General features: G+C 37.9%; 9 non-coding genes across 9 annotated transcripts; all 9 read right to left on the minus strand.

Annotated features, from left to right (window-relative positions):
• Window positions 1-5,520: 5,520 nt before the first annotated feature.
• Window positions 5,521-5,733, minus strand: LOC124038805. Its single transcript, XR_006839406.1, has one exon. It is a non-coding gene; the product is annotated as a small nucleolar RNA U3 (small nucleolar RNA).
• Window positions 5,734-6,562: 829 nt separating this feature from the next.
• Window positions 6,563-6,778, minus strand: LOC124038859. The gene has a single exon (XR_006839461.1). It is a non-coding gene; the product is annotated as a small nucleolar RNA U3 (small nucleolar RNA).
• Window positions 6,779-7,606: 828 nt separating this feature from the next.
• On the minus strand, window positions 7,607-7,822 carry LOC124038861. The gene has a single exon (XR_006839462.1). It is a non-coding gene; the product is annotated as a small nucleolar RNA U3 (small nucleolar RNA).
• Window positions 7,823-8,650: 828 nt separating this feature from the next.
• On the minus strand, window positions 8,651-8,865 carry LOC124038803. The gene has a single exon (XR_006839404.1). It is a non-coding gene; the product is annotated as a small nucleolar RNA U3 (small nucleolar RNA).
• Window positions 8,866-9,694: 829 nt separating this feature from the next.
• On the minus strand, window positions 9,695-9,910 carry LOC124038862. Its single transcript, XR_006839463.1, has one exon. It is a non-coding gene; the product is annotated as a small nucleolar RNA U3 (small nucleolar RNA).
• An 828-nt stretch (window positions 9,911-10,738) lies between these two features.
• Window positions 10,739-10,954, minus strand: LOC124038863. The gene has a single exon (XR_006839464.1). It is a non-coding gene; the product is annotated as a small nucleolar RNA U3 (small nucleolar RNA).
• Window positions 10,955-11,782: 828 nt separating this feature from the next.
• Window positions 11,783-11,998, minus strand: LOC124038864. The gene has a single exon (XR_006839465.1). It is a non-coding gene; the product is annotated as a small nucleolar RNA U3 (small nucleolar RNA).
• An 828-nt stretch (window positions 11,999-12,826) lies between these two features.
• Window positions 12,827-13,042, minus strand: LOC124038866. Its single transcript, XR_006839467.1, has one exon. It is a non-coding gene; the product is annotated as a small nucleolar RNA U3 (small nucleolar RNA).
• An 829-nt stretch (window positions 13,043-13,871) lies between these two features.
• LOC124038867 lies at window positions 13,872-14,087 on the minus strand. Its single transcript, XR_006839468.1, has one exon. It is a non-coding gene; the product is annotated as a small nucleolar RNA U3 (small nucleolar RNA).
• Window positions 14,088-14,571: the final 484 nt, after the last annotated feature.

Consider the following 14,571-nt stretch of genomic DNA (forward strand, 5'->3'; position numbering starts at 1 on the left):
TAATATAGCAGGCTTTTAAAATGACATATTGGTGCACAATTTCTCTTAAAATATCAAAAGGGATGCAAAAAGCACTCATTTCGTGGAACGCCCCGCCCCATATACAGTCTGAGAGTGACATTCATATTGACACCCAAATAAGTAACACTTTTTTTTTACAGGCCACTCATTGTCGTCAGTTTTCACACACAAAAAAACGAATTGTACTGTTTCTGCCTTGTAACTTGTAACTGGTCATTTCTGTGTAACGTGACAGAGCTCTGACTATAAGTTCATTGCCACCGAGTCAGGAAATGCTTATGAGCCAGAGGGATAAGGCTTTAGTCTGACCCCAACTATTTTACCCACCTACACATTCTCGCAGTATTCAAGGAATGTTCATTCAAGCTATTTCCGATACCAGTTTTTAGAACCAGATGTCAATGATAGGCCTATTTTAGGATTCAGCACAAACTTAAACTCATTACTGCTCAGCAAAAGTCATCTTAAGGCCGGGATTTAGAACACTCATGCACAGAACACTCATACACAGAACACATGCACAGAACACTCATGCACAGAACACTCATGCATAGAACATTTTAATCATTTTGTGATCCATCCCATTCTTCTGAAGCAACCTCAGGTCTTAACAACCTGCCACATAGTTCATCTAATTAGTCAAAGACTAAATAGTCCAGAAGTTAGTAATCTGAAGTCAAGCAATGTCTCAGAAATATATATTTTTTATTTATATATATACATTTTATTAGAATGAGCTCTAGTCTTGACGTAATTTAAGATATATTATGATTCAGAGTTAGTCAGACTTTTTCAGACAACACTCACTGCAACATGTCCAGAATTTAAAATAGGCAGTTCATTTTCTGTGGTTATGACAACGGCACGTTAAGTGCTCTATTATGTACTGTGGATGTATTTCAAACAGGCGATAAGAAGTGGTGAACGTGCCAAATGAGATGCATGGCCAGTCTGCACAGTTTCCACTAAATAAAAGTGATTTGAAACCAACTTTGTTTCTAAAATGTGGAGATTTAAAAAGAAAAGCAAAGAAAAAACAAATTTAGGAAGAAATGCTATTGCTTATTTCAATAGGTTGTATTGTGCATAACAAATTCAATTGACTTCAATTTGTTATGCACAATACAAATTGTTATGCACAATTTACTTCAATTTACAATCAATCAATCAATCAATCAATCAATCAATCAATCAATCAATCAATCAATCAATCAATCAAATGTATTTATAAAGACCTTTGTACATAAGCAGTTGTCACAAGGTGCTCCACAGTAAACCCATCCCAGAATTATTCTGTTGAACAAGGCAGCGTAAATTTAAGGGAAGCCAATGTGTTCACTAGTAATTTGCCCAAAGTTGTTGAAAATATTTTAGTTGCATTTTGGTGGGCATACAGTACCAGTCAAAAGTTTGGACACACCTACTCATTAAATGGCTTTTCTTTATTTGAACTATTTTCTACATTATAGAACAAGAGTGAAGACATCAAAACTATGAAATAACACATATGGAATCATGTAATAACCAAAAAAGTGTTCAGCAAATCTAAATATATTTAATAGTAGCCACCCTTTGACTTGATGAAAGCTTTGCACACTTGGCATTCTCTCAACCAGATTCATAAGGCAGTCACCTGAAATGCATTTGAATTTACAAATGTGCCTTGTTAAAAGTACATTTGTGGAATTTCTTTCCTTCATAATGTGTTTGAGCCAATCAGTTGTTGTGACAAGGTAGGGTGGAACTTTGAAAGTTTCTTCAAGTGCAGTCGCAAAAACCATCAAGCGCTATAATGAAACTGGCTCTCATGAGGACCACCACAGGAAAGGAAGACCCAGTGTTACCTCTGCTGCAGAGGATAAGTTCATTAGAGTTACCAGCCTCAGATATTGCAGCCCAAATAAATGCTTTCCACAGTTTAAGTAACAGACACATCTCAACTCTCAGCATCAACTGTTCAGAGGAGAATCAGGCCTTCATGGTTGATTTTCTGCAAAGAAACCACTACTAAATGACACTAGTAAGAAGAAGAGACTTGCTTGGGCCAAGAAACACAAGCAATGGACGTTAGACGGGTGGAAGTATGTCCAAATGAGTCCAAATGTAAGATTTCTGGTTCCAACTGCCGTGTCTTTGTGAGATGCAGAGTAGGTGATTCCCTTCGTGAGGCATGGAGGAGGTGGTGTGTGGGTGCTTTGCTGGTGACACTGTATGTGATTTATTTAGAATTCAGGGTACACTTAACCAGCATGGCTACCACATCATTTTGTAGCGATCCACCATCCATTCTGCTTTGCGCTTAGTGGGACTATCATTTGCTTTTCAACAGGATAATGACCCACCACACCTCCAGGCTGTGTAAGGGCTATTTGATTAAGAAGGAGAGTGATGGAGTGCTGCATCAGGTGACCTGGTCTCCACAATCACCCGACCTCAACCCAATTGAGATGGTTTGGGATGAGTTGAACCGCAAAGTGGAGTAAAAGCAACCAACACATACTCAGTATATGAGGGAACTCCTTCAATACTGTTGGAAAAGCACTCCAGGTGGAGCTGGTTGAGAGAATGCCAAATGTGCAAAGCTGTCATCAAGTCAAAGGGTGGCTACTTTGAAGAATCTAAAATCTAAAATACATTTTGATTGGTTTAGCACTTTAACCATATCCATGTATTGGAAGGAATATCCTAAATGTTCATCACGGATAGCAAAACCTAACACTCTAGAAACACATTTCTGAAGTAAATAACTGTAGAAGTGATCATAGAATGTATCATCTTGGTGGAGCAGCTGTTGTGATCAAGGTGGAGCATCTTGAAAAGAGCATTTGCACCGCCGGTATGTGTTCCATTCTCAGAGTCAACAGCTATTTTCATTTATTTTAACATGATCAGCATCCACTCAGAACATGTTCCCTGCATCCAAATCCCATTGAAGTACAAGCAACAGTCGTCAATGGTGGAACGAAAATGAGCAAAGACACTCCTAGCCACGACACACACTCTGAAAGGAATATCTAAAATCTTCATCATTATTTCTTCATTACAAGATTTAGTTGAGGTTTAGGGTTTAGTGAATGATTTGTCCTAATTACAAAATGCTTTTTGTTTTTGAAATATTTATGACTAACTTATTCCTTGCCATCCATTCTGAAACTAACCGCAGCTCTTAAGTGTTGCAGTGATTTCACTCGCTACAGTAGCTGACGTGTATAGTGTTGAGTCATCCGCATACATAGGCACATTGGCTTTGCTCAGGGCCAGTGGCATGTCCTTAGTCTAAAAATAAATAAGAGGCCTAGAACGCTACCCTGGGGAATTCCTGATTCTACCTTGATTATGTTGGAGAGGCCTCCATTAAAGAACACCCTCTGTGTTCTGTTAGAGAGGTAAATCTTTATCCACAATATAGCAGGGGGTGTAAATCCATAGCACATACGTTTTTCCATCAGCAGACTATGATCGATGTCAATAGCCGCACTGAAGTCTAACAAAACAGCTCCCACAATTTTTTTATCATCAATTTCTCTCAGCCAATCATCAACAATCACATGCTTGTTGAATGTCCTTCCCTATAAGCGTGCTGAAAGTCTGTTGTCAAAGTTTACTAAGAGTTGGTAACAGGTTCATTGGTCGGTGGTATTTGAGCCAGTACAGGGGGCTTAACTATTCTTGGGTAGTTGAATTACTTTTGCTACCCTCCAGGCCTGAGGGCACACACTTTCTAGTAGGCTTAGATATAAAATATTGCAAATAGGAGTGGCAATATCGTCCGCTATTATCCATAGTAATTTTCCATCCAAGTTGTCAGACCTCGGTGGCTTGTCATTTTTGATAGACAACAATACCTTTTTTTTCAAAATTCTAAATAATTTGATCAGTTATATTTGGATTTGTAGTGTCAGCATTTGTTGCTCACATGTCATGCCTATGTTTGCTAATCTTGCCAATGAAAAAAATAATTAAAGTAATTGCCAATATCAGTGGCTTTTGTGATGAATGAGCTATCTGATTCAATGTATGATGGAGCTGAGTTTGTCTTTTTGCCCAAAATTTTATTTAAGATGCTCCAAACTTTTTACTATCATTCTTTAAATCTTTTTTCTTTGTTTCATAATATAGTTTCTTTTTCTTTTGATTCAGTTTAGTCACATGATTTCTCAATTTTCAGTATGTTTGCTAATCTGTTGTGCAGCCAGATTTATGTCCCATTCCTTTACCTCATCCCGCTCAACCATACAATTTTTTAATTCCTCAACAATCCATGGGGATTTAATAGTTTTTACAGTCATTTTCTTAATTGGTGCATGCTTATTAGTAACTGGAATAAGACATTCCATAAATATGTCAAGTGCAGTGTCTGGTTGCGCCTCATTACACACCACAGACCAACAAATATTCTTTACATCAACAACATAGCAATCACTACACAATTTATTATATGTCCTCCTATTCAGTATATTTGGCCCAGCCTTTGGAACTTTGGTTTTCCTAAATATGGCTATTATATTGTGATCACTACATCCAATGGATTTAGATACTGCTTTAAATCAAATTTCTCCAGTAATTGGTAAAGATGTGATCAATAAAATGTTTGATGATTTAACTTCTGTGCTGTTTGTAACTACCCTGATACAGTAGGTTGACTGATAACCTGAGCCAGGTTGCAGGCACAAGTTACAGTTTGAAGCTATTTCTTGAGTCTGAAGTTTGATGAAAGCAAGTCCATATTTAAATCACCCAGAAAATATCAGTGTCTGTCGATATCACATATATTATCAAGCATTTCACACATGTTATCCAGATACTGACTGTTAGCACTTGGTGGTCTATAGCAGCTTCCCACAAGAATGGCCTTTAGGTGAGGAAGATGAACTTGTAACAATATTACTTCAATATTATTTAACATGAGAACCATTTTAAGATTTACAGGAATGTGGTTCTGAATATAAATGGCAACACCATTGGCATTTCTATATTTTCTGTAGATGTTATAACCATGTATTTCTACCACTGTATCATCAAAGGTGTTATCTAAGTGATTTTCAGAAATGATGAATGTCATCTGTTACAAGCAAATTATTGATGTCATAAACTTTGTTTCTTAAACTACATATGTTAATGTGGGCTATTTTTAGCACTGTTCTGAGATGTTTGATTATTTTCATTGGTTTACTGGGAAGCCTAGCAGAAGTAGACATGCTGATCTTAATTATGTTAGTGCAGGGTGAGATGCACACCGCTTCAGGGCTAACAGATTAACTCTGGTTCATAGGCACATATTTACAGCATACAATAGCTGTAGAATCAGCAGAGGCATTCAGGGCAGTTAGAGTGACATAAATTAGGTCACCCTACATTGGATATTCCCAACATCCCCGGGATAATGTACATTTGCTGAAGCATTACGACAACTCAGTGACACAACAGTAGGGATTAACCGATCTGATCTGGTTTTGGGTCATTGATAAGTCATAACGCAGTAAATAACTAATAAAATGATCGCTGAAAGTATAGTTTTCATTCATGTTCATTGAAGAACAAGGAACAGTCATCAAAGGTGGAAGAAAAATGAGCAAAGTCATTTCTAGCCACCAGATTCATCCTCTGAAAGGGAATATCTTGAATCATCATCATGGATAGCGAGATCTACCACTTTAGACACACATTTCTCAAGTACAGCACTATAGAAATGATCCCTGAAAGTATAGTCTTGCTGTATAAGTTGTTGTGATCAAGGTGGAGCATCTTGAAAAGAGCATTTGCACCACCGGTTTGTGTTGCATTCTCAGAATCAACAGTTGTTGAAATCAAATTATGTTAATTATGGAGAATTGCTAGGTTCCTCAATTGAGAAATATGGTCAAGGATGCTGATTGCCAACAGGTAAAATATGACCTAATGTTGGTGGACAGCCATCCATAGAGCGTCTACTAAATGACTTAAATGTAAATGTAAATGTAATATTTCAAATCCGGTTATTTTTGTTGAAGTCTACCCCCGTTTAAACATTGTGTGTTTCAGCTATCGACGTATGGGTTATACCTTCAGATTCGTCTTTGTCTTCCGCATCCAGTGGTGCCAAGAGTTAGTCTGTGTGATTAACAGGGGCTGAGATAGAACTGTGTTTGTGAGACAAAGACAGATTCCGAAGGTGCCCAGGCCCGGGTCTTTTATTTACAAAAACATCTGTAGAGTCAGAATGGTTTGGAATACAAACTACTAAAAGCTATCTCTGAAAAGCTGAGACTCTATCGAACATGCACATGTAACATGTTTTGCTCTATGACCCTCACAAGCTACATAAAAGTTGTTAGAAAGTACAAGGTTATTCTATGTATGAAGGTCAAAGGTTGTCCTGAATGGAAAATGTTAAAACACCTCATTTTGAAGCAAAATATAAGGGAAGGACATGGAGATCAACAAAAGCCAGAAAACTGAAAAGAGTATTGCTGGGGTTTCAGGAGTGATTCAAGAGGTTTTATTTTACTAACGATAAGGATTTGGAAGACATTTCAGTAGTTTTTATTGTACATGGTTAACACCCACTCAGAACATATTCCCTTCATCCATGTTCATTGAAGAACAAGGAACAGTCATCAAAGGTGGAAGAAAAATGAGCAAAGTCATTTCTAGCCACCAGATTCATGCTCTGAAAGGGAATATCTTGAATCATCATCATGGATAGCGAGATCTACCACTTTAGACACACATTTCTCAAGTACAGCACTATAGAAATGATCCCTGAAAGTATAGTCTTGCTGTATAAGTTGTTGTGATCAAGGTGGAGCATCTTGAAAAGAGCATTTGCACCACCGGTTTGTGTTGCATTCTCAGAATCAACAGTTGTTGCAATCAAATTATGTTAATTATGGAGAATTGCTAGATTCCGCAAATGAGAAATATGGTCAACGATGCTGGTTGCCAACAGGTAAAATATGACCTAATGTTGGTGGACAGCCATCCATAGAGCGTCTGCTAAATGACTTAAATGTAAATGTAAATGTAATATTTCAAATCCGGTTATTTTTGTTGAAGTCTACCCCCGTTTAAACATTGTGTGTTTCAGCTATAGACGTATGGGTTATACCATCAGATTCGTCTTTGTCTTCCGCATCCAGTGGTACCGAGAGTTAGTCTGTGTGATTAACAGGGGCTGAGATAGAACTGTGTTTGTGAGACAAAGACAGATTCCGAAGGTGCCCAGGCCCGGGTCTTTTTTTACAAAAACATCTGTAGAGTCAGAATGGTTTGGAATACAAACTACTAAAAGCTATCTCTGAAAAGCTGAGACTCTATCGAACATGCACATGTAACATGTTTTGCTCTATGACCCTCACAAGCTACATAAAAGTTGTTAGAAAGTACAAGGTTATTCTATGTATGAAGGTCAAAGGTTGTCCTGAATGGAAAATGTTAAAACACCTCATTTTGAAGCAAAATATAAGGGAAGGACATGGAGATCAACAAAAGCCAGAAAACTGAAAAGAGTATTGCTGGGGTTTCAGGAGTGATTCAAGAGGTTTTATTTTACTAACGATAAGGATTTGGAAGACATTTCAGTAGTTTTTATTGTACATGGTTAACACCCACTCAGAACATATTCCCTTCATCCATGTTCATTGAAGAACAAGGAACAGTCATCAAAGGTGGAAGAAAAATGAGCAAAGTCATTTCTAGCCACCAGATTCATGCTCTGAAAGGGAATATCTTGAATCATCATCATGGATAGCGAGATCTACCACTTTAGACACACATTTCTCAAGTACAGCACTATAGAAATGATCCCTGAAAGTATAGTCTTGCTGTATAAGTTGTTGTGATCAAGGTGGAGCATCTTGAAAAGAGCATTTGCACCACCGGTTTGTGTTGCATTCTCAGAATCAACAGTTGTTGCAATCAAATTATGTTAATTATGGAGAATTGCTAGATTCCGCAAATGAGAAATATGGTCAACGATGCTGGTTGCCAACAGGTAAAATATGACCTAATGTTGGTGGACAGCCATCCATAGAGCGTCTGCTAAATGACTTAAATGTAAATGTAAATGTAATATTTCAAATCCGGTTATTTTTGTTGAAGTCTACCCCCGTTTAAACATTGTGTGTTTCAGCTATAGACGTATGGGTTATACCATCAGATTCGTCTTTGTCTTCCGCATCCAGTGGTACCAGAGTTAGTCTGTGTGATTAACAGGGGCTGAGATAGAACTGTGTTTGTGAGACAAAGACAGATTCCGAAGGTGCCCAGGCCCGGGTCTTTTTTTTACAAAAACATCTGTAGAGTCAGAATGGTTTGGAATACAAACTACTAAAAGCTATCTCTGAAAAGCTGAGACTCTATCGAACATGCACATGTAACATGTTTTGCTCTATGACCCTCACAAGCTACATAAAAGTTGTTAGAAAGTACAAGGTTATTCTATGTATGAAGGTCAAAGGTTGTCCTGAATGGAAAATGTTAAAACACCTCATTTTGAAGCAAAATATAAGGGAAGGACATGGAGATCAACAAAAGCCAGAAAACTGAAAAGAGTATTGCTGGGGTTTCAGGAGTGATTCAAGAGGTTTTATTTTACTAACGATAAGGATTTGGAAGACATTTCAGTAGTTTTTATTGTACATGGTTAACACCCACTCAAACATATTCCCTTCATCCATGTTCATTGAAGAACAAGGAACAGTCATCAAAGGTGGAAGAAAAATGAGCAAAGTCATTTCTAGCCACCAGATTCATGCTCTGAAAGGGAATATCTTGAATCATCATCATGGATAGCGAGATCTACCACTTTAGACACACATTTCTCAAGTACAGCACTATAGAAATGATCCCTGAAAGTATAGTCTTGCTGTATAAGTTGTTGTGATCAAGGTGGAGCATCTTGAAAAGAGCATTTGCACCACCGGTTTGTGTTGCATTCTCAGAATCAACAGTTGTTGCAATCAAATTATGTTAATTATGGAGAATTGCTAGATTCCGCAACTGAGAAATATGGTCAACGATGCTGGTTGCCAACAGGTAAAATATGACCTAATGTTGGTGGACAGCCATCCATAGAGCGTCTGCTAAATGACTTAAATGTAAATGTAAATGTAATATTTCAAATCCGGTTATTTTTGTTGAAGTCTACCCCCGTTTAAACATTGTGTGTTTCAGCTATAGACGTATGGGTTATACCATCAGATTCGTCTTTGTCTTCCGCATCCAGTGGTACCAAGAGTTAGTCTGTGTGATTAACAGGGGCTGAGATAGAACTGTGTTTGTGAGACAAAGACAGATTCCGAAGGTGCCCAGGCCCGGGTCTTTTTTTTACAAAAACATCTGTAGAGTCAGAATGGTTTGGAATACAAACTACTAAAAGCTATCTCTGAAAAGCTGAGACTCTATCGAACATGCACATGTAACATGTTTGGCTCTATGACCCTCACAAGCTACATAAAAGTTGTTAGAAAGTACAAGGTTATTCTATGTATGAAGGTCAAAGGTTGTCCTGAATGGAAAATGTTAAAACACCTCATTTTGAAGCAAAATATAAGGGAAGGACATGGAGATCAACAAAAGCCAGAAAACTGAAAAGAGTATTGCTGGGGTTTCAGGAGTGATTCAAGAGGTTTTATTTTACTAACGATAAGGATTTGGAAGACATTTCAGTAGTTTTTATTGTACATGGTTAACACCCACTCAGAACATATTCCCTTCATCCATGTTCATTGAAGAACAAGGAACAGTCATCAAAGGTGGAAGAAAAATGAGCAAAGTCATTTCTAGCCACCAGATTCATGCTCTGAAAGGGAATATCTTGAATCATCATCATGGATAGCGAGATCTACCACTTTAGACACACATTTCTCAAGTACAGCACTATAGAAATGATCCCTGAAAGTATAGTCTTGCTGTATAAGTTGTTGTGATCAAGGTGGAGCATCTTGAAAAGAGCATTTGCACCACCGGTTTGTGTTGCATTCTCAGAATCAACAGTTGTTGCAATCAAATTATGTTAATTATGGAGAATTGCTAGATTCCGCAACTGAGAAATATGGTCAACGATGCTGGTTGCCAACAGGTAAAATATGACCTAATGTTGGTGGACAGCCATCCATAGAGCGTCTGCTAAATGACTTAAATGTAAATGTAAATGTAATATTTCAAATCCGGTTATTTTTGTTGAAGTCTACCCCCGTTTAAACATTGTGTGTTTCAGCTATAGACGTATGGGTTATACCATCAGATTCGTCTTTGTCTTCCGCATCCAGTGGTACCAAGAGTTAGTCTGTGTGATTAACAGGGGCTGAGATAGAACTGTGTTTGTGAGACAAAGACAGATTCCGAAGGTGCCCAGGCCCGGGTCTTTTTTTACAAAAACATCTGTAGAGTCAGAATGGTTTGGAATACAAACTACTAAAAGCTATCTCTGAAAAGCTGAGACTCTATCGAACATGCACATGTAACATGTTTTGCTCTATGACCCTCACAAGCTACATAAAAGTTGTTAGAAAGTACAAGGTTATTCTATGTATGAAGGTCAAAGGTTGTCCTGAATGGAAAATGTTAAAACACCTCATTTTGAAGCAAAATATAAGGGAAGGACATGGAGATCAACAAAAGCCAGAAAACTGAAAAGAGTATTGCTGGGGTTTCAGGAGTGATTCAAGAGGTTTTATTTTACTAACGATAAGGATTTGGAAGACATTTCAGTAGTTTTTATTGTACATGGTTAACACCCACTCAGAACATATTCCCTTCATCCATGTTCATTGAAGAACAAGGAACAGTCATCAAAGGTGGAAGAAAAATGAGCAAAGTCATTTCTAGCCACCAGATTCATGCTCTGAAAGGGAATATCTTGAATCATCATCATGGATAGCGAGATCTACCACTTTAGACACACATTTCTCAAGTACAGCACTATAGAAATGATCCCTGAAAGTATAGTCTTGCTGTATAAGTTGTTGTGATCAAGGTGGAGCATCTTGAAAAGAGCATTTGCACCACCGGTTTGTGTTGCATTCTCAGAATCAACAGTTGTTGCAATCAAATTATGTTAATTATGGAGAATTGCTAGATTCCGCAACTGAGAAATATGGTCAACGATGCTGGTTGCCAACAGGTAAAATATGACCTAATGTTGGTGGACAGCCATCCATAGAGCGTCTGCTAAATGACTTAAATGTAAATGTAAATGTAATATTTCAAATCCGGTTATTTTTGTTGAAGTCTACCCCCGTTTAAACATTGTGTGTTTCAGCTATAGACGTATGGGTTATACCATCAGATTCGTCTTTGTCTTCCGCATCCAGTGGTACCAAGAGTTAGTCTGTGTGATTAACAGGGGCTGAGATAGAACTGTGTTTGTGAGACAAAGACAGATTCCGAAGGTGCCCAGGCCCGGGTCTTTTTTTACAAAAACATCTGTAGAGTCAGAATGGTTTGGAATACAAACTACTAAAAGCTATCTCTGAAAAGCTGAGACTCTATCGAACATGCACATGTAACATGTTTGGCTCTATGACCCTCACAAGCTACATAAAAGTTGTTAGAAAGTACAAGGTTATTCTATGTATGAAGGTCAAAGGTTGTCCTGAATGGAAAATGTTAAAACACCTCATTTTGAAGCAAAATATAAGGGAAGGACATGGAGATCAACAAAAGCCAGAAAACTGAAAAGAGTATTGCTGGGGTTTCAGGAGTGATTCAAGAGGTTTTATTTTACTAACGATAAGGATTTGGAAGACATTTCAGTAGTTTTTATTGTACATGGTTAACACCCACTCAGAACATATTCCCTTCATCCATGTTCATTGAAGAACAAGGAACAGTCATCAAAGGTGGAAGAAAAATGAGCAAAGTCATTTCTAGCCACCAGATTCATGCTCTGAAAGGGAATATCTTGAATCATCATCATGGATAGCGAGATCTACCACTTTAGACACACATTTCTCAAGTACAGCACTATAGAAATGATCCCTGAAAGTATAGTCTTGCTGTATAAGTTGTTGTGATCAAGGTGGAGCATCTTGAAAAGAGCATTTGCACCACCGGTTTGTGTTGCATTCTCAGAATCAACAGTTGTTGCAATCAAATTATGTTAATTATGGAGAATTGCTAGATTCCGCAAATGAGAAATATGGTCAACGATGCTGGTTGCCAACAGGTAAAATATGACCTAATGTTGGTGGACAGCCATCCATAGAGCGTCTGCTAAATGACTTAAATGTAAATGTAAATGTAATATTTCAAATCCGGTTATTTTTGTTGAAGTCTACCCCCGTTTAAACATTGTGTGTTTCAGCTATAGACGTATGGGTTATACCATCAGATTCGTCTTTGTCTTCCGCATCCAGTGGTACCAAGAGTTAGTCTGTGTGATTAACAGGGGCTGAGATAGAACTGTGTTTGTGAGACAAAGACAGATTCCGAAGGTGCCCAGGCCCGGGTCTTTTTTTACAAAAACATCTGTAGAGTCAGAATGGTTTGGAATACAAACTACTAAAAGCTATCTCTGAAAAGCTGAGACTCTATCGAACATGCACATGTAACATGTTTGGCTCTATGACCCTCACAAGCTACATAAAAGTTGTTAGAAAGTACAAGGTTATTCTATGTATGAAGGTCAAAGGTTGTCCTGAATGGAAAATGTTAAAACACCTCATTTTGAAGCAAAATATAAGGGAAGGACATGGAGATCAACAAAAGCCAGAAAACTGAAAAGAGTATTGCTGGGGTTTCAGGAGTGATTCAAGAGGTTTTATTTTACTAACGATAAGGATTTGGAAGACATTTCAGTAGTTTTTATTGTACATGGTTAACACCCACTCAGAACATATTCCCTTCATCCATGTTCATTGAAGAACAAGGAACAGTCATCAAAGGTGGAAGAAAAATGAGCAAAGTCATTTCTAGCCACCAGATTCATGCTCTGAAAGGGAATATCTTGAATCATCATCATGGATAGCGAGATCTACCACTTTAGACACACATTTCTCAAGTACAGCACTATAGAAATGATCCCTGAAAGTATAGTCTTGCTGTATAAGTTGTTGTGATCAAGGTGGAGCATCTTGAAAAGAGCATTTGCACCACCGGTTTGTGTTGCATTCTCAGAATCAACAGTTGTTGCAATCAAATTATGTTAATTATGGAGAATTGCTAGATTCCGCAACTGAGAAATATGGTCAACGATGCTGGTTGCCAACAGGTAAAATATGACCTAATGTTGGTGGACAGCCATCCATAGAGCGTCTGCTAAATGACTTAAATGTAAATGTAAATGTAATATTTCAAATCCGGTTATTTTTGTTGAAGTCTACCCCCGTTTAAACATTGTGTGTTTCAGCTATAGACGTATGGGTTATACCATCAGATTCGTCTTTGTCTTCCGCATCCAGTGGTACCGAGAGTTAGTCTGTGTGATTAACAGGGGCTGAGATAGAACTGTGTTTGTGAGACAAAGACAGATTCCGAAGGTGCCCAGGCCCGGGTCTTTTTTTTACAAAAACATCTGTAGAGTCAGAATGGTTTGGAATACAAACTACTAAAAGCTATCTCTGAAAAGCTGAGACTCTATCGAACATGCACATGTAACATGTTTGGCTCTATGACCCTCACAAGCTACATAAAAGTTGTTAGAAAGTACAAGGTTATTCTATGTATGAAGGTCAAAGGTTGTCCTGAATGGAAAATGTTAAAACACCTCATTTTGAAGCAAAATATAAGGGAAGGACATGGAGATCAACAAAAGCCAGAAAACTGAAAAGAGTATTGCTGGGGTTTCAGGAGTGATTCAAGAGGTTTTATTTTACTAACGATAAGGATTTGGAAGACATTTCAGTAGTTTTTATTGTACATGGTTAACACCCACTCAGAACATATTCCCTTCATCCATGTTCATTGAAGAACAAGGAACAGTCATCAAAGGTGGAAGAAAAATGAGCAAAGTCATTTCTAGCCACCAGATTCATGCTCTGAAAGGGAATATCTTGAATCATCATCATGGATAGCGAGATCTACCACTTTAGACACACATTTCTCAAGTACAGCACTATAGAAATGATCCCTGAAAGTATAGTCTTGCTGTATAAGTTGTTGTGATCAAGGTGGAGCATCTTGAAAAGAGCATTTGCACCACCGGTTTGTGTTGCATTCTCAGAATCAACAGTTGTTGCAATCAAATTATGTTAATTATGGAGAATTGCTAGATTCCGCAACTGAGAAATATGGTCAACGATGCTGGTTGCCAACAGGTAAAATATGACCTAATGTTGGTGGACAGCCATCCATAGAGCGTCTGCTAAATGACTTAAATGTAAATGTAAATGTAATATTTCAAATCCGGTTATTTTTGTTGAAGTCTACCCCCGTTTAAACATTGTGTGTTTCAGCTATAGACGTATGGGTTATACCATCAGATTCGTCTTTGTCTTCCGCATCCAGTGGTACCAGAGTTAGTCTGTGTGATTAACAGGGGCTGAGATAGAACTGTGTTTGTGAGACAAAGACAGATTCCGAAGGTGCCCAGGCCCGGGTCTTTTTTTTACAAAAACATCTGTAGAGTCA

This window comes from Oncorhynchus gorbuscha, linkage group LG06 (genome assembly GCF_021184085.1).
Source record: "Oncorhynchus gorbuscha isolate QuinsamMale2020 ecotype Even-year linkage group LG06, OgorEven_v1.0, whole genome shotgun sequence".
Lineage (NCBI taxonomy): Eukaryota > Metazoa > Chordata > Actinopteri > Salmoniformes > Salmonidae > Oncorhynchus > Oncorhynchus gorbuscha.